General features: G+C 43.6%; 1 long non-coding RNA gene across 1 annotated transcript in view; it reads left to right on the top strand.

The window, feature by feature from the left end:
* The first annotated feature begins 3,893 nt into the window (after positions 1 to 3,893).
* The window catches only part of LOC135983643 (uncharacterized), a 38,953-nt gene continuing 25,525 nt past the window's right edge, over positions 3,894 to 17,321 (top strand). The window contains exon 1 of the long non-coding RNA XR_010601359.1: positions 3,894 to 7,000. This is a non-coding gene — a long non-coding RNA (uncharacterized LOC135983643). The remainder of the gene's footprint in view (positions 7,001 to 17,321) is intronic.

Raw genomic sequence — 17,321 nt, 5'->3', positions numbered from 1 at the left:
AGGAGATTTTATGGACATATGGGTGGACATGTTCAGTCACTAGAGAGTATTGGGATGCAATCCAAAACCAAATATCACAAATTGTGGGATACTGATTACCAAATGATCCCCTGCTAATCTTCATAGGGGAAATGGTTTTCTTGCAGGTAAATGTACTTTGAATACTAAATAAAATTGTAACCAAATAGCTAAGTATCCATCAGCCCTCTGTCTATTTTGCAGGTATGTAATTAGTGTGTTAATTTTTCCATAACCACAACCTCTCATTTTTGAATCATTCCCTCAATGGCTGGGCTATTTTTCTTTTTTCAATGAGAGGCTACCAATAACCAAGCAGCTACTAGCAGATGAGAGATTAAGTCTTCATTTCCTTTTGTGTGACCAACACACCTGTCCAATTTTTTTGATTAACAATTGATAAACATATCTGGTCTCTGAGACCAGACCACATCTGAGTCTTCACATCTTCCTTTAAAACAGTACAGGCAAAATTCTATTGGAGTAGAACTTCAGAGTTACAAATATCTTGGGAATGGAGGTTGTTCGTAACTCTGAACAAAACGCTATGGTTGTTCTTTCAAAAGTTTACAACTGAACATTCACGAAATACAGCTTTGAAACATTACTATGCAAAAGAAAAATGCTGCTTTCCCTTTTTGTTTAGTAGTTTATGTTCAACACAATATTGTACTATCTTTGTTTTTCTGTTTGGTTTTGGTTTTTTGTCTCTGCTGCTGCCTGATTGTGTACTCCTGAATCCAAATGAGGGTTGTGGTTGATTTGTTAGTTCATAACTCTGAGATTCTACTGTAATATCTGTGCTGCTAATAGGGGAGGGGCCTGGCCATATGAAAGGCTCTAGCTCAATGAAAGGTTCTTGAATTATCTTACCAATAAAGAGTAACATAGCTCAAGCTGGCTATGGGAACATGCTTTGGGGCACACCTTCCTGCTTCTCCCAAAACAAGCAGTGCTTACTGTCCTAGAATGTGTGCTGCAGATTGCCTTGTATCTTCTTCTCCTTCTTTCCCCACAGCAGACCTGTGCGATGCAGGGCAGGATTTGGTCTTATTTTTTTCACACTAGCAAATTTGTTAATGTAACTTGTGTGTTGACTTCAGGTTCTCAACAACAGCTGCTTTTGAGATCAGACCCAAGCTTTTGGCATTTGGCCATTCATCCACTCCAAGATTTTTCAGATATTTTGTTTACATAACAAAACACTGAAGCAGATAATAAATATGCATGTGAAATTAGTAATTTACAACAGATTAGCAACTGCATATATTAAATGTTTGTGATGTTGGGCTTTGATAATTGATGCAAAAGGAATTCAACAATTCTGTGGTGAGGTTTCAAATGTATCCCTGTGTATGACCTCAATACTGCCATCTCTGATACTACTGTGAATGCTACCTAGTGACAAAGATGTTAGATGAAAGATACATATCTACAGGCCTTAGTGATGTAAATGCTGCAGACACCCGCCATCTGCTAAAGTCAACGAAGTGGGAGAGGGGGAAGGAGCTGGGCTAAGAACAGTGTAAGGGTAATATAATGTATTTTTGGGATGAAAAGAGAACATAGACTAGAGTCTTTCAAAGAAACCTCAATAGATAATCATGTTCTATGTCCTCCCCCCCTCCCAAAATAATCTGTCCTTCCTACCTGTCTCTCAAGTTCCCTTCCCTTTTGCCTCTAAGCTCCCTGAACAGGTGATTTCCTGTCCTCTCACTCCTCCTTCCTGATCCCCCTCCAATCTGGTTTTTCCCTCTGCCACTGAGCTGAAACTGCTCTTAAAGTTTCCATCTACCTTGCCTCGGTCAAGTTTCAGGGCCTCTGTTCTGTGCTTCTTCTCCTTGTTCTTATACCAGACTTGGATAACATTGAGGCTGCACTCCCTCCTTTTTAAAGTTCTCTTCTCAGTTGGCTTTCATGGCCCTGTTCTCTCTTGATTTTTTTCTTTTAGTAGTTCCTCCTCTTCCCTTTCCCCCTCTCTGTGAGATTCCCTCAGGGCTCTCTTCTTATTCCCTTGTATATCTTAGTCAGGGATGATGTCATGCACTCATACAGCATCCACTAATATCTCTACACTGATAGACTCAATCACAGATCGACCTCTCCACATGTGATCTGTCTCTTGTCATCCAGAACTACGTATCTGAATGTCTCTCCAGTGTATCATCCTGAATTTCTCACTTTGAACTCAAGCTAACCGTGACCAAAACCAAGCTTTTAATTTTTCTCCCCAACGCTCTCCTCTTCATTCTTTCCTCATCACTTGCCAAAGCTCCATGTTAATCCCTCTCCAATGCTGATATAATGGAGGACTACAGAGGTGGACTGACTCAGATGCATCTTTCCTCACCCTCATTTTATCTCCCTCATCCAAATCCAGTGCAGTCTGCCCCTCAGGACTATTTAGTTGTTGCCTCTCTAGGTCTTACTTTGTGCTGGCCAAATTGTGGGGAAGGGAGATGGACCATCCAGACAGGAACAACCCCCCCCCTTGTTGGAAAAGGGATAAATGATACTATCATAAATCACATCCAAGCAGGCGGAGGGACAGCAGTTATATGCTGCAAGGACACCAGTAATGGGCTAACCATCTGCTTGTCCCCATTCATCCTGCTAGGATACTGGCTCCTGTTGAAGAAAAGGCAGGGGAGAGCAGGATTATGCCAACAGACACAGAAATATACTTGTCTTTTGAGATCACACCCAGTAGCAAGGCAGTTGATGACATGCAATGCTCTGGATAGACTTACACACACACAGGTACTTGGGTGAATGAGGGAAAGTAGAGGAAAGAGGTTGCACTCTTCTTATATGAACATGCTATAAGGCACAGACCTCTACATACTCGCCAACAATCCTCTGGCTCATGCAGAAGGTGTTCAGTCCCCTTATCTCATAGATACACTCATGAGGATGGAGTGAATTGCTCTTGAGGGAATGTAGAGTGTCCCTGAAGCTCCTCTCTCCAGTCAACTGCTTTGGTCAGAGTTTCCTCTCGCTTGTAGCCTTCCCTTGGGCTCCCACAGCTGTCACACACTATTGCCAACCCCAAGCATTCAAAAAAGAGTCAGGCACCACAAAGTCATGAGAACAGCTTTGAACTCATGAGATATCTTTAAATAATACAGGTGGGGTTCTTTTCTTCTGGTTTCTGGGCCTTTAGGGTAAACTCATTTCACTTTATCAAGCTTTTCCCTGCAGCCACATATGATCGAAAATTACTATGTTTTAATGAAAGCTGAGATTTTCATGCCAGATCCTGATCCAGGAGCTGGGGCTTTAAGATAAACATCAAGTATTGCAAAACATAATAAAATCACAAGAATTAGCAACACTGTAAACACCATCCTGCAGCTTAGTCCACAGCCTCGGCTTGTAGGGTGACCAGACAGCAAGTGTGAAAAATTGGGACAGGGGGTGGGGAGTAATAGGAGCCTATATAAGAAAAAGACCCAAAAATTGGGACTGTCCCTATAAAATTGGGACATCTGGTCACCCTATCTGCTTGTGAGTGGCCCATTGCCAACCCTGTGCTCAGAAAGGAGGCCAATTTCCATCATCATCATGGTTACTTATTATTTATATCAACATAGTTCTTGGCAGAGATTCCCTGACCACTTCCTTTGAGAAGCTTCTGGTCCATTTCCAATTTAGCCAGTACACCCAGAACCACCACATGGAGCAGCTGCAGACAACCCGGCAGCTGCTGTTACTCCCATCAGGTGAACATCTTTTAAAACTTCCAGTGTGGGTGGAAAATCCCTGTTTACATATGCTAATAGTAATATATAGGTTAGTGAAACCAGAAGGTGTAGCCACTTCTATGCTTATCTGTTAAAAATGCCACTGCTGATTACCAGATTAGGCACCTCCCTGCCTGCATGTGTTCCACTGTTCAGCATTACTTTGGATGGGTGGATGCTGTTAAGCACTTACAGAGATGCACCAAGCAAGCCATTTACAGGGCACAAGAAGTTTTATTCATCCTGCAAAACCCAGGAACATACAAGTCAGTACCTTGTCTATTTATTAGCTATTTTGTTTATATACACACACAGATAAGAGAATTTCTGTAACAGATGCCACCCTAGAGCACTTAGAGCTTGGCAGCCATAATTACAGCACAGTAAACAATGATACCAGAAGTGGATCCCAGCCCATGATGTGTAAGGGAACCTGCTCCAGAATCCTCATTACTAAGTTCAGTCTGCTCCCCATGTTTCCCTTTCCCCAGACTGGGACCATCATCCTAAGGGAGAACTCATTATTTTGAACAACATCCTTATAGGAGTATGCAGTGTGAAAAGTGCTTTGTGTGCTGTGAAACTGGAACTTTATTCAGTAATCTGCTAATACAAACAGTAACAAGGAGCTGGCACTGTGCCTGGAGTGTCATGGCTGCTAGTCAAGACTTGCGTCACTGTAAAACAGGAAAAGACTGTCTCAAGCAAGCTAAAGTTGCTGTTTTATTCTTACCTGCATTGCCTGCTTGTGCTCCACCTCCGTGGCTTCCAAATTATGTTCTAAACTGGATGGCTATGGGTTGAGTTGAAACCTGATTGAGAGTAATAGGTGTGAATGCATCTTTCAATTAATTTGTAAGGATCAGCCCCCACCTAGGGCAAAAGGAGTATGTGAACCCAGATGGAAGTTTTTGCTGCATATTGTTTGGGTAGGGGTTTTGTGTGCGTGCGGGAACGCAAAATACACAGAGATGGATCGACAGCCAACCAGAAGGCGTAGTTGAAAGCACAATGTCTCGCCCTGGAAGAAAGCTGGGGAGAGGCTTTTGGGTCAGGGTGCAGTCTGAAACAAGTGTTCTTGCTGGTGTAAGCAAAAGAAGCTGTGTCCTGGTATTTGATTCCTTCTGATTCAAAGACACAGGACTCTGTACATTCTTTCCAAATCGGAAAAACTGCACCAAAGAAATACCTGGCCATCACCAATTTCCACTTTCAACCCAACAAATCCCCAGGGCCCCAAACTTTGACTAGCTGCACAAGTCAAAAGGGGGCAACAGTTACATAATCTGCAGCCATTACAGTCAATCTTGCATTTACCAGCAGAATTGGAAGAAGGGATCTTTCTACAGAGTTTGCTCCTCTACCATTAGACATTGTCCTAACATGACTCTGGTTTCAAATGTCCCACAACAAAGGCAAGAGATAAATGTTAAAGGCTTTAAGCAGCAAGGCCCCTTTTTTAAAAGTCCAAACAGACACTGTTGTTGTGCACCAGGCATGCAGCTTGTACATATATGTGGAGTGCTGTCCCAATATGTTGTTTTGAAGGAGCTGGTGTCAAAGTGAAAGAGGTGGGTGAATGTCAGAGGAAGGAGACAAAAAGTGGTTCTACTAAAGAGCAAGACAAATGGCTGGTGGCTTATTTTAAAAAACATTGATTTTCACTTTAACTTCTCCAGTCAGCCATTGGTAAATTGGCATATCTTTGGATCAGCCAGGACTCCAGTACAGCCACCAGGTTCCCTAGTTCCCTGTTGCCCACCCTCATACTGCCATTTTCTTTTAATAATATCTTCATTTACCATCTTATTGAATAATGCCAAGGCCATGTTATAGGACACTTATTAACTACACTAAAGAGCAAGAACTTTTAGACAGCAGGCTAAGACCCTGGCTCTGAGGATCTGTCTTAGCAGAACCTCACTTATGTTAGTGTTGGCCCTATGCAACTGATTTGATATCATTGCCTTCCCAATACATGCCTCTCACCTCCCAATAGAAGCCAGCAATACAGAGCTGGCATAATAATAAAATTGCATCTTACCATAATAGTCACACCCACACCATCAGAACACGGTCCTTTTTGCAGCTCAACTATCAGAATAATAGGGGGAAATATGGGGAAGAAATCCCAAAAATTTCAGGGTCAGTGAAACTTTTTAAAGGGATAAAATAAAAACCTGGGTTAATTATCTGCACACACACAATGGGCCTTAGGGTTGCCAAGCCTCCAGGATTGTCCTGGAGTTTCCAGGTATTAAAGATTAATCTTTAATTAAAAGATTATGTCATTTGATGAAACCTCCAGGAATACATCCAACCAAATTTGACAACCCTAGTGGGCCGCAACTTTTTTCCATATTATGATCCTCTATTACAACAGAAGGAAGTTTTGGGACTCCCCTCCTTTATGGCTAGAAGAGGGGTCATAACTCTTATGGCTCACAGACTGAGAACCCATGTCTAGCACCTTCCTTTATTTGCATCATTTCAGTGGCACAATTGTAGGTTCTATTCTCTGCAGAATACAGAAAACTAAAGCTAATAGATATACATTCCTTTATAACAGGAAGCACAAAATGGATACACTTCATCATATAATGCTGTTCTCAGAAAACAGGCAACAGTCCTAAACCTTTTTGAAAATCCCAGTTACATATCCACTGAGGCTCTGGGTCCTTAACCATCTCTCAGACAATTCCCAGGCTTTTGCAGAAAAAAAACTGATTTGATTTTTTTTTAATGTACCAAAATACCCTGTGAAAATGCTTATGGAAATCATTGTGCATACAACTATTCTCTCTCAAAGAGAGAGAGAACTGTGAAAACTCTAGCCATGGAAAGGATCAGAGAATGGGAAAGTAAGGAACAGTACATTGGTAACAAAAGAGGAAGCTGGAAAACAGAACTTCACAATATAATCTTTAAAAACAAGAAAATCTCATGGTATTATAACATAAACAGTATGGCTTTCCCCATGGGCCTAAGCCAGCCTTGATTACAGGACAAGCCCCACATGGGTTGAGTCAGGTGCTCCCCATATAAAAAGAGCAGGCAGCAGTAGTGAAAGGGGAAGTATGGGAGACTGCAGTTGTATTTTTAGAGATTTTAGGGAATAAGAAGGCTTTTGCAGATAGGGAAAAAGCTAAAGAAGCAGGAGTGGGCAAAAGCTTTCTAGCTGTAGGCTAGCCTGGGAGAGACCTTGTTGTGATAGGAGAGAGCTTATGAAGGCCAACTGGGTGAGTTTTGATTTGTGTTGTTTTGGGTTAATCAAGAGATGCTGAACGGGGCTTGAAATTTTGAGAGTCAATATGTACTAGAGGACTTAATAAACTGGACTCCAGTAGGGGACTTTTATTTGAACTACCTTTTGAAGTGTATGAGGGGGCCCTGAAGAGAGGGAAAGCAGAACAGAGGTACTGGGCTGTGGTGTGATTCCTACCCAGGAGGAGGCACTCGGGTGGTGGCTGCCTGCACTACATGGTTAGCGGTGACTTTTGGGGAGGGTGGTTATGATTCATGATTTTTGAACTCTGGTGTGTGGCAATGCCGGAAAGGTTAAGATACAGCTGATTTGTGTGGGGCAACTGATAATGATCAGAACCACTGGGAACTTGACAACTGTGAAAAAGGAGCAGTACACTGGGTAACAAAAAGGTGTTGCATAAGAGACCTATATTGAGGGCTTTTTCCAGTGCTGAATTTGTGCTTTGATGCCAATTTTGAACATAGTGACTACTCTGATCTATCTTAAGAAGGTAAAAATGCCTTCCCCCCTCCTTTCCCCCCCCCCCCACAGTGATAGAAACATCTATAATTATTGGGATTTATATAGCCAGATTTCTCAGACTTCCCATACTTCCTTTCAGGGAGCCTATGAAATATATATTGAATGTGAGGAGTCTTTTTTTTTTTTTTTTCCCCCCCAGCATAATTTCATATTTGACTAGTATGTGCTAGTAGACAAGTTTTCCTATCATAACCTTTTTTTTAGTTTTACAAGGCTCTATATTATTCCAAACTGTGTGGGGGGTTTTTTTGTTTTTTTTTTTGTTTTTTTTGTTTTTTTTTATCCTTTTTGTTTTTAGACTTTTTCCTATCACAGATTATGGGTTTTCCTGCATGATTTTTAACGCTTCTTTATATTACAATGTTAAGTCAATGTTAATACTTTCACAAGGGAAAGTCCATCAATAATTTGACATGCAGGAAATAGAGAGGAAAGCTTTGTAATAAGAGTGATATTCAAAACTCATGTCTTTTAAGAACCTGACATATATCATCAGATTGCATAGTATCTTAATGTGGAGTTATTCCTTCCATAGTAAAACGCTCTTATGAAAGAGGTGGCAGAATCTGGCCCTGAGGATAAAAATCATTGTCTAAGTTCAGAGGCATAATTTGCATTTCTAACTACTGTAAAAATGTAAGTAGGTAGCTGTGTGCTGACTCCTACTTGCTTGTTTACATACTCCTGTTTTGGGTATTCAATAGACCTTACTTTATCTCCTGCAGAAATTGGTCAAGCCTTCACAACTTGCATAGGCAAGTCAGACTCCGCTTTGTGAAAATGTCTTTAGTCTTTATATTAGAAACTAAATGATCCTTGAGAAAAGTAGTCAAGTTAAATATTTGAAGACTTACCATAACCATTGTGTAAAGAACTAGCAGTTTCCGATGAGCAGATGCTTTCACAAATGATACCTTCGCATGACTCTCGAGGTTCAACCCAGCACAGTAAGGGTAGTCACTGCCTCTCCTGTATCATAGAGTGCCTTAAGTGCTCCATTGCTGCAACTCATGGCCCGGATGTCAACAGCCATTAAACAAGCATGCATTTCTTTGAGTGTCTGTATGCTGTGCACCCTGTTTAAGCACTTTATCCCCAGTTGCATGCCTCCACCATCCCAGTACCAGTCATGCTTACTACTTGCAGGGTGACCCCAGCACACCCCCAGTCCCAACTTTCACTAAAACTGTCTCTGCCCTGATGTGTCCAACACTCTCCTGGAGCACTCCAGGAAGTTAAGTCCATTGCTCCTTTAAACAGACAAAAGCACAGTTCACACTTTAAGGGGAGCTAACAATCACTTCAATTCAAACACAGCACTAGGTTGGCTTAGATTAAAAGTGAAACACATTTGTTTAATCAAAAAGTGAGTGACTTTATATGAGCTTGAATACAAGGGATAAGGACCAAAACATTGTTATGAGCATGTTGGCCAAATAGGGCCCGTTTCCCCCCCGGAGCTTACCTAATTACACCAAGGAGGCACGGAGAGACAAGAAGACGGGTACCAGGTCCTTTATTTGTCAGTCAGCTGAGAGGGTGCTCCTCGACTTATGCCAGAAGAGACACACCTTACAAGCACAACTGAGCTTCTTTTATACAGAGAGACAAACAACTTGACATTCATTCTTTTGCGTCATTATGCTGACCGATAGATAATAGGTTACACAGGATACATATATTATTTTGGGGAGGGGGGGATACAAGAAACATCTGTTGCAGATACATTTGTCATTTTGAAGGGAGAACAAGGTACATCCCTTGACCCTTTACACTAAATACCTTGGGGATATATGGGAAAGCAGCTGCAAACTAACTATCTCTCTCTGTTCCCTCCTCCTTGTCTCTATTATTTCTGCTAGTATGAGTGAAACTGCAGCCATCTGCCAGAAACGCTGACCAATACATTTCTGCTTTAACATGTAAGCAGTTAGCACAGAAGTAGATGAGAGTTCACAAGATGGAGTCTGGGGGTTTCAGATAGGCCCAGAGCAAAAGAGTTTCATCGACACTTTGGCTTTCCACTCTCCTGAGTTACCTGGTAGCTATGCCTAGTGGATCCCAACAAGCAAACAAAAGTAAAAATATGCTTTCTAATGGCTAAGAGCAACTTAATAAGCTACAGTCTTTGGGAAGAAAACTACCTTGAACAATCTTTCATCTGTGGCTGGCTTTTCTTTTCTCCCCCCCCCCCCCGACCTTCCACAGAAGTATCTCTCCAAAAGTATGTCTTTGTCTTGCTAGTCAGGAAGGACTCCTGGGAATTCAGTCCCCTGTTTCTCATTGGGGTGCAGGAGCCATATTAATTCTCACCCTGATCCTGAACCTGAAACCCCCACTGGTTTAGCTTCATGGCTGTTTACAGCTAATGAAAACTGAGGTAAACTCACATTCTTTTGTCTAGGACACACCTGTTTATCGCCTTTACCTCTGGTCTTAAATATGTTCTAGTAACATCATACAGCGGGAATTCATAACTTCGCAAAACCACTGATACTAGAACATTTTTTTCATAGTTTCTGCCTTCAGCACCCCCACTATGTACTTTGGTTACTATTTCAAGCCAGGGGGTGTGGCAGCACCCCTAGTTCCAGCACCTATGTGCACAACATTAACACATGCATTTTATAACATTAATGATCAGTGTGTTAGCTCTCATATACCTCATAAGACCTAGTTCGCACATGTTAGAGAAGTGTGTGAATACATTGGTGTTGGTCACATTTTGCCAAATTCACAGGCTGGAAAATGTATGGCAAGATTGTTCCCACTCTCCAACCACCTAGCCAATACAATAGGTTAAATCCCAAAATCAAATATTTGAGTCCTGACTAGACAGTGAATTGAGGCCTCTAACTTATAACTGTATAATCCCCACACTCCCATCAAACATCGGAGCACGCATTCTCACTTCCCCTCTTTGTTCTCTCCCTCCCCCTCCTGAAGAATGATGGACATTGCAAATGACACATTGCTGATTAATATAATAATTTAACAATGCCATGCTCCAGTTTGCTCTATTACTTTTGTCTTTCTAGCAAACACAGTATTCCCGTTCTGATATTCACCAAGTGCATTAAAAGGGGTCCTATGTATTGACAAACTACAAATGTTGATGAAAGGTGTATATGAGTAACTGAGTTGACAGTGTCAAGTATTCCATAAATAATGATGAATAGTGCACAACTAAAACTTCTAATTTTATCAGAAGGCTTGACCAAGAAAGAACACTCACTTAAGAGTGGATAAATGAGTATAAAGGGGGGAGGGATAGCTCAGTGGTTTGAGCATTGGCCTGCTAAACCCAGGGTTGTGAGTTCAATCCTTGAGGGGGCCATTTGGGGATCTGGGGCAAAATCAGTACTTGGTCCTGCTAGTGAAGGCAGGGGGCTGGACTCGATGACCTTTCAAGGTCCCTTCCAGTTCTAGGAGATGGGATGAGATGGGATAAAGGAATTAGACTATGCTTAAACAGGGCCTGGCTGCAAAAATATGAGTCTGTGTTCCTTTAGCAATTTAGCTGAGAAAAGAGGCTTTTGTAGAGCAGGATCAGTGACAGCAATTTGGCCTTTTTGCATTTTAAAATAAATCCAGTTTCTCTAGCCCCTTTTGTTTACATTCAAATGCAAATTTACTCTTACAAACTGTCATTCTGTTTCATGGGGGCTCAGTGAGCAAATTCTTATTGGGATAAATCCCAAAGCCCTTAGTAAGTTCTAACTAAGTCCATGGGACTGAGTTAGATCAGCGGAGGTTTTGGCTAAAAAACAAAGTGTTAGATATACAAGCTGTCTTAGGACAGTGGACTGTGATGTGTTTGCGGCCTCTGGTAGGAGTGGATGGTGCTGCTCTTTGACTAAACTTTTCTTGTTGAGAGATCCCAAAGTGTAACGTTGGCCAATTGCTTTTATGCCCTAAGGATTCACTCTCACCACTCCCAGTCAACATGGATGTAAGGGATGTCACTCTACTACAGTTAAAAATAACAATTTAGGGACTTTTTCAAAACTGCATACACACAAGTGGGGACACTTGTGCATGCTGCTAACTTGGTCACATCCTGATGGGCATGTTGGAATTTAAATGCGGAATGTGCAGGAGGTTAGACTAGATCGTGATGGTTCCTTCTGAGCTTAAAGTCTGAGTCAAAATGGTAATTTTGCTTAAATAAGGAATGTTTAATTAGGTCAATAAATCTGAGTTTTGACTGACCCAGTGACTAGATCGAAGCTCTGAATATTTCCAAAACAAGCTAATTGTTGAATTAGGAGATATAATTTACTTATCAACAATGTTTCTAATTTCAAGAACTGGTTTTATTGCTTTATAAAATAGTGGTTTCAATTATAGCAGATGACTAAGATTTTTTTCAAAGTTTAGTTTCTGTATTTCTCCCCAACATATGCTGCAATTGTATCCACAAGATGTCTCTTACCTTCACTTCCCGTGTGTGTGTGTGGGGGGGGCATTTTCAAAACAGGAAGCTATCTTGAAACTTGTGGTTGTATCACCAATTTTGGTCCCAAGGGGGCCAGTAGTGTGACCAGGCTAGGAAGCTGTGAGCACCACAGCAGGATGGCAAGGGTTAACCAGAAGCAGTTGGAGCCAGTTCTTCTTTCTATGAGTATTCCAGGAAAGGTGAGTCCCTGCTAGGGGACCACCATCCAAGATTGCCCTGGAAGAAGGCAAACATCCATGACTTCGAGCTTTTATTCTAGTTAGTTTGTTCCTCTTCTGGAACAAGAGGGGAACAGGGTGGATTTGGTCCAGGAATGAACAAGTTCATCCTGAAGCAAGAAGGAAATGGAAGACTTGTGGGAGTTTTGTTTGGTTCAGCTTGCCTGACAGTTTTACCTTCACTAAAAAGCAATGCATCCAGGAATGTGGTGACTACATGGAAGAGGAAGTCATTTTGGGAGGGCAGGAGAGTGAAGAGACCTAATCTCACTGCTGCATTGTTACACAGCCTGGTACTGGAATTCCAAAGGGCAACACCATGACATACTTCATAAAGTCAGATTTGTCCATATCTGGGTGGGGAGCTTATTTTATCAGATTACCTAGGACCTTCTTAAAATGTGAGTTTGGTAGCTGGAGGCTTCAGTCCCATGGGCTTCTAAGCTCCTCGGCTGAAACACAGCAGGGCTCCTCTCCTGCACAGCTTCAGAGCTTTGCCAACTGTAATTGGGAACTTCTCATATGTCCAAGTCAGTGCCACACTGAAGGACATAACTCCAAGTTAATAGTGTTGCTTTGGTTTACCAGAGAATAGAAAACCTAGAACTGCTTTATATTGTATACCCCAAAACATCTTCTGCATGCAGGACTGTTCAGTTACTTTCACTATGTTGGACATTGTTCTTGTTTTGACTGACTCATTTCTCTTAAATGTTAATTTTGTATATTTCAAAGCATTCACATGCCTAAAGTCTGTTACTTTGCCAAATGGGGAACGATCAAGGGCTAGTAAGGTGTTATACATGTCTATGCTATGCTCAGTAGTGGCTCTTCACTGGGTGAACAGATCTGCTAAATCTATTTGTATAGAGGCTTGATAATGAGCTGCTCTGACCGCAACAGTAGCAAGGAAGGGGAGGGTGGGGAATGAAGCTGGCCACTTCAGCATGGAACTTTCTTTTTGGACAAAATTTTACAAACTACAAATAAAAATACTCCTTTGGGCCGAGTTGTCTGAACCATGTGCACAACGTGTGTGCTGAGAAAAGTAAACCCAAGCTCACGTAATTAGTAGGCAAAGTCTGCCAGTTGCTAACAAATCTGCAATTAATATATTGTATTGCAGTTAAACCCTGCAGCAGACAAACCACACCATAACACTGTTTGACACGCCAATAACGAAAACAGGTTTACCTAATAGGTTCATCAGTGCAGCATTGTTCATTAGACCCTGGGGAACAGAGCTACTTCCACTAATGGAGTTGTTCATCAGGCTTTCACAGGCAGATAAGAACCAATGATGCAAAAAAGCTCGCTCATACTGTGTAGCAATAGCACATAAATCACATTCCTCCCTGCTCATCTTTCAACCTGTACACTCTGGAAAGGACTCTTGGAATGCACCTTCCTCTCATGTGCATCTCCTCTTTTTCAGCCTGAAATAAGACATGAGGAGCAGGGAATTATTGTAGGTACTATGGACTGCTCCTCTCTTCAAGGAAAGACTCTATGGCAATAAGCTGCAATCTCAGGATAACTAGCCACTGGAACAAATTACCAAGGGCTGTGAGGGATTCTCCATCACTTGCAGTCTCTAAATCAGGACTGGATATTTCTAAAAGAGATGGTCTAGTGTAACCACTCGCTGTAGCCTTAATACAGGAATTATTTGGTTAAAATAACCTGGTGTGTGTCATCTAGGAGGTCAGACTAGAGGTGATCCTACTGGTCCATTGTGGCCTAAAAAACTGTGGTAGAACCCAATTGCTCCTGGGGCCTCTAATGCAGCAGTGGCCACCCCTATTTCCTTCCTGGGCCGACACTCCTCTCCATCAGGCCCCATTTCACAGTTCAAGAAATCTTGCTTAAACCCATTCTACACCTGAGACCCCATCACTTGCCTCACAAATCCTATGTGTGCTGTGACTGAATAGCTGGTTCTACATGTACAACTTACAAACTCTGGTCAACTGCCTGCAATTACTGGCTTGTGGACACTCTCTCTGTATGGGGATCTAGTTTTGCTGCCAGAACATGCAGCTAGTACATTCCAAACTGAGGACAAAAGGGAAAGTATTAAACTTAAATGATGGTGCTTAGGTCTCAGTGATCCTGTGTGAATACAAACCCCTTGGAACAATGGATGAGGTCAACCTTAGAATAAAACTGGACTTCCTACCCTTCTGTAAGGAGGGGGGAAAGGCAGGAGCAATGGAAAATCACCAAACACAAAATAAAGAGAGCAGCCAGGTAAGTAGGAGGGTTTTAAATAAAGAATCATACAGGTGAGCTGATAGAGGCCACCATATCTCAGCCCTTATGTCAGACCCTAGAGCAAATGTCCTCTGGACAACCCTAGGCACTCTGACCCCAGTCCAAAAAATGCCCTGGAGTGGTAAGGAAACATGGACATGCATGTAGGCTTTATTTTGTATGATCTGTACACTTCTGCTTTATATGATTAAAAAAGGAAATAGGTTAGACACATTTTGCACAGACTTCGGTGTTTGAATGTTTGACCCCTCCTATGGAATGTGGTAATAGTCCACCCACAAACTATGTAAAGTCAGGCGAAAGCTAGCAGAGGGTGGGTTGATGGGGTAGGGGGAGCTTCAAAACAGGTCTCCTTTGGAATAGAACTGGTCACTCTGCCACCATAAAGGTTGGAGATAGCTGCATTACTGATCTCTGCTTCATCCACTCTTATTTCTGGCTTGGTCTATGCTAGGGTTACCATATTTCGAGCCTCCAAAAGGAGGACACTCCACCGGACCCACCCCCAGCCCCGCCCACGCCCCAACTCCGCCCCTTCCCCTGCTTCCCGCGAACATTTGATTCGCGGGAAGCCTGAAGCAGGTAAGGGGGGGTGTGGGGGGAGGAGGAGCGGCCCAGGCTGCCCCCCCCCCGGCGTTTCCAGCCTGGGCCGGCCCCCGGCCGAGCACCCCCTGGCCCCGCTGGCCCCCGGCCCCCCGGCCGAGCATCCCCCGGCCCGCTCAGCGGCCCCCAGCCCCGCCGGCCCCCCGGCCCGCTCAGAACAGCCCAGCCCCCGATCCCTGGCCGAGCACCCCCTGGCCCCACCAGCCCCCGGACCCCCGGCCAAGCATCCCCCGGCCCGCTCAGCATCCCCCGGCCCGGACCCCGGCTGAGCACCCCCTGGCCCCCCCAGCCCACTCAGCACCCCCCAGCCCCGCCTCCGGACCCCACTTCTCCTATCTGGGCCCCAGCTGAGCTGCTCCTCCCCTCTCAGAATGTAAGAGCCGAGCTGCCGGCTTCGGGCAGCCCTCCCCTGCCTCAGGACCCAGAGCTGGCTGGGCACGTCCCTTCCCCGGCTCCAGCTGAGCTGCTCGGCTCCTCCCCCTCAGACTTACAGAGCGAGCTGCCCGAGCCAGTGTTACCGGCTTCGGGCAGCCCCCCCTGCCTCCGGACCTTGCACCGCGGGAGCAGCTCAGCTGGAGCTGGGTAGGAGAAGTGCCTGGCTGGGGGCTCGGGGTCCGGAGGCAGCGGGGGGCTGCCCGAAGCCAGTAGCGCTGGCTCGGGCAGCTTGGCTCTGTAAATCTGAGAGAGGAGGAGTGGAGCAGAGCCGCAGGGGGAGAGGAAGTGCCGGCCATTTTCCCGGACATGTGTGGCTTTTCGGCAATTCCCCCCGGACAGGGGTTTGATTGCTGAAAAGCCGGACATGTCCGGGAAAAACCGGACGTATGGTAACCCTAGTCTATGCTTAGAAAACTAACCGGCCTCACTATATCACTCAGGGCTGTGCAAAATTTCATGAGGTGAGTGCTATGGTTAGGGCAACCTAACACCCACAGTAGATGCAGCAATGTCCATGGAAGAATTCTAGCAACTGCAGCTGTGAGAACTGGATTAACTACACGGGTGGGGAAGGGATCCTTCAAAACATCTACACTGCTGTAGCAGCTGCAGTGAAGACAAATGCAGACCAAGTCCACTGAGCCTTCATGTGCTTCCTCAAACTGCACTTCTTCCAAAATACTTATTAGCCCTAAAAGTGGCTGCAGATGTAGTGTTAACTATCAAATGCCTCAGTCATGAATACAAAATATGCCAAATTCAAAATAAAGTATAAAAGCAAATAAAATATGCCTGTCATAACACTAATCTAAAAACAAAAGATGGAACTTCCTTAACATCACATCTTGCTTACTTTGTTTTTCATCTCGTATTGCCTTTTTTTTCCCCTAGTTATCAAAACTATAAGCTCTAATGGGCAAAAACCTTGTCTTCATAACTATCTGTAAAGTGCCTAGCATAGCTATGCAAATTAACTTAGAGAGAACTTTCTTACCTTATGCACCACTCTGCATCTGTATTGTGCAGCATCAGGTCTGAAAAGGGGGGGGGGGAATTTGTGGCTTTTTTTTATTTAAAAAAAAAAAAAAAAAAAAAGCACTTAGCTTAACAGTCACCCTTCAGAGCAACTGTACCTGTATCTTCCCCCCCCTCCATGGTCCACCAAGGGCACCCACTCTGTGCTCTTGGCTCCTCAACTGTCGCATTTCTTGGGTAGAGTCCTGCATTTCTCTCCCTCCTGCCCTGGGTTTTTCCACACTGTACAGTTCCCTCTACAATGTGGTATGCCCAGAAAGCCAGACTGCCTAAACAACCCCGCCTCTGTGCTTTGCTTTCTTGCTAGAGGCTAAGGACTGCTGTAATTTCCAATAATTGTTACTACACAGCTGTTTATAAGCAAGCATATTTCACGTTCTAGTGACAGCATTAGACAAAATGTATTAAACTATAAAAACCTACACATGTGCTAATTATTGGCAGCTAATAGCTTGCCAGAAGTCACCCCCCAGCTCCAACAAGAGCTCTAGTAGAAGTCAGTCTTCCAAACCCTGGTTTTTTGTTTTTTTTTGTTTTTTTCTGTGGTTGCAAATTCATAACAGCCTTAGCTCAGAACAAGCACCCACATGAATAGGTTAGCCTTTCCTTTAGACAGCTAGGCAGCTGATCTTGAGACACTGGGATAAGGTAATCAGCAGATCAAAGTCCCATCTTCAGGGCATAGCTTCAAAGGCTGCATTTTGGATAACCAAATGTGGGGAATTTGCATTCACCTCCCACTCAAG

This window comes from Chrysemys picta, chromosome 5, assembly GCF_011386835.1.
Source record: "Chrysemys picta bellii isolate R12L10 chromosome 5, ASM1138683v2, whole genome shotgun sequence".
Lineage (NCBI taxonomy): Eukaryota > Metazoa > Chordata > Testudines > Emydidae > Chrysemys > Chrysemys picta.
Note: the sequence above shows the minus strand (reverse complement) of the source record. Positions and strands in the feature narration are given on the sequence as shown.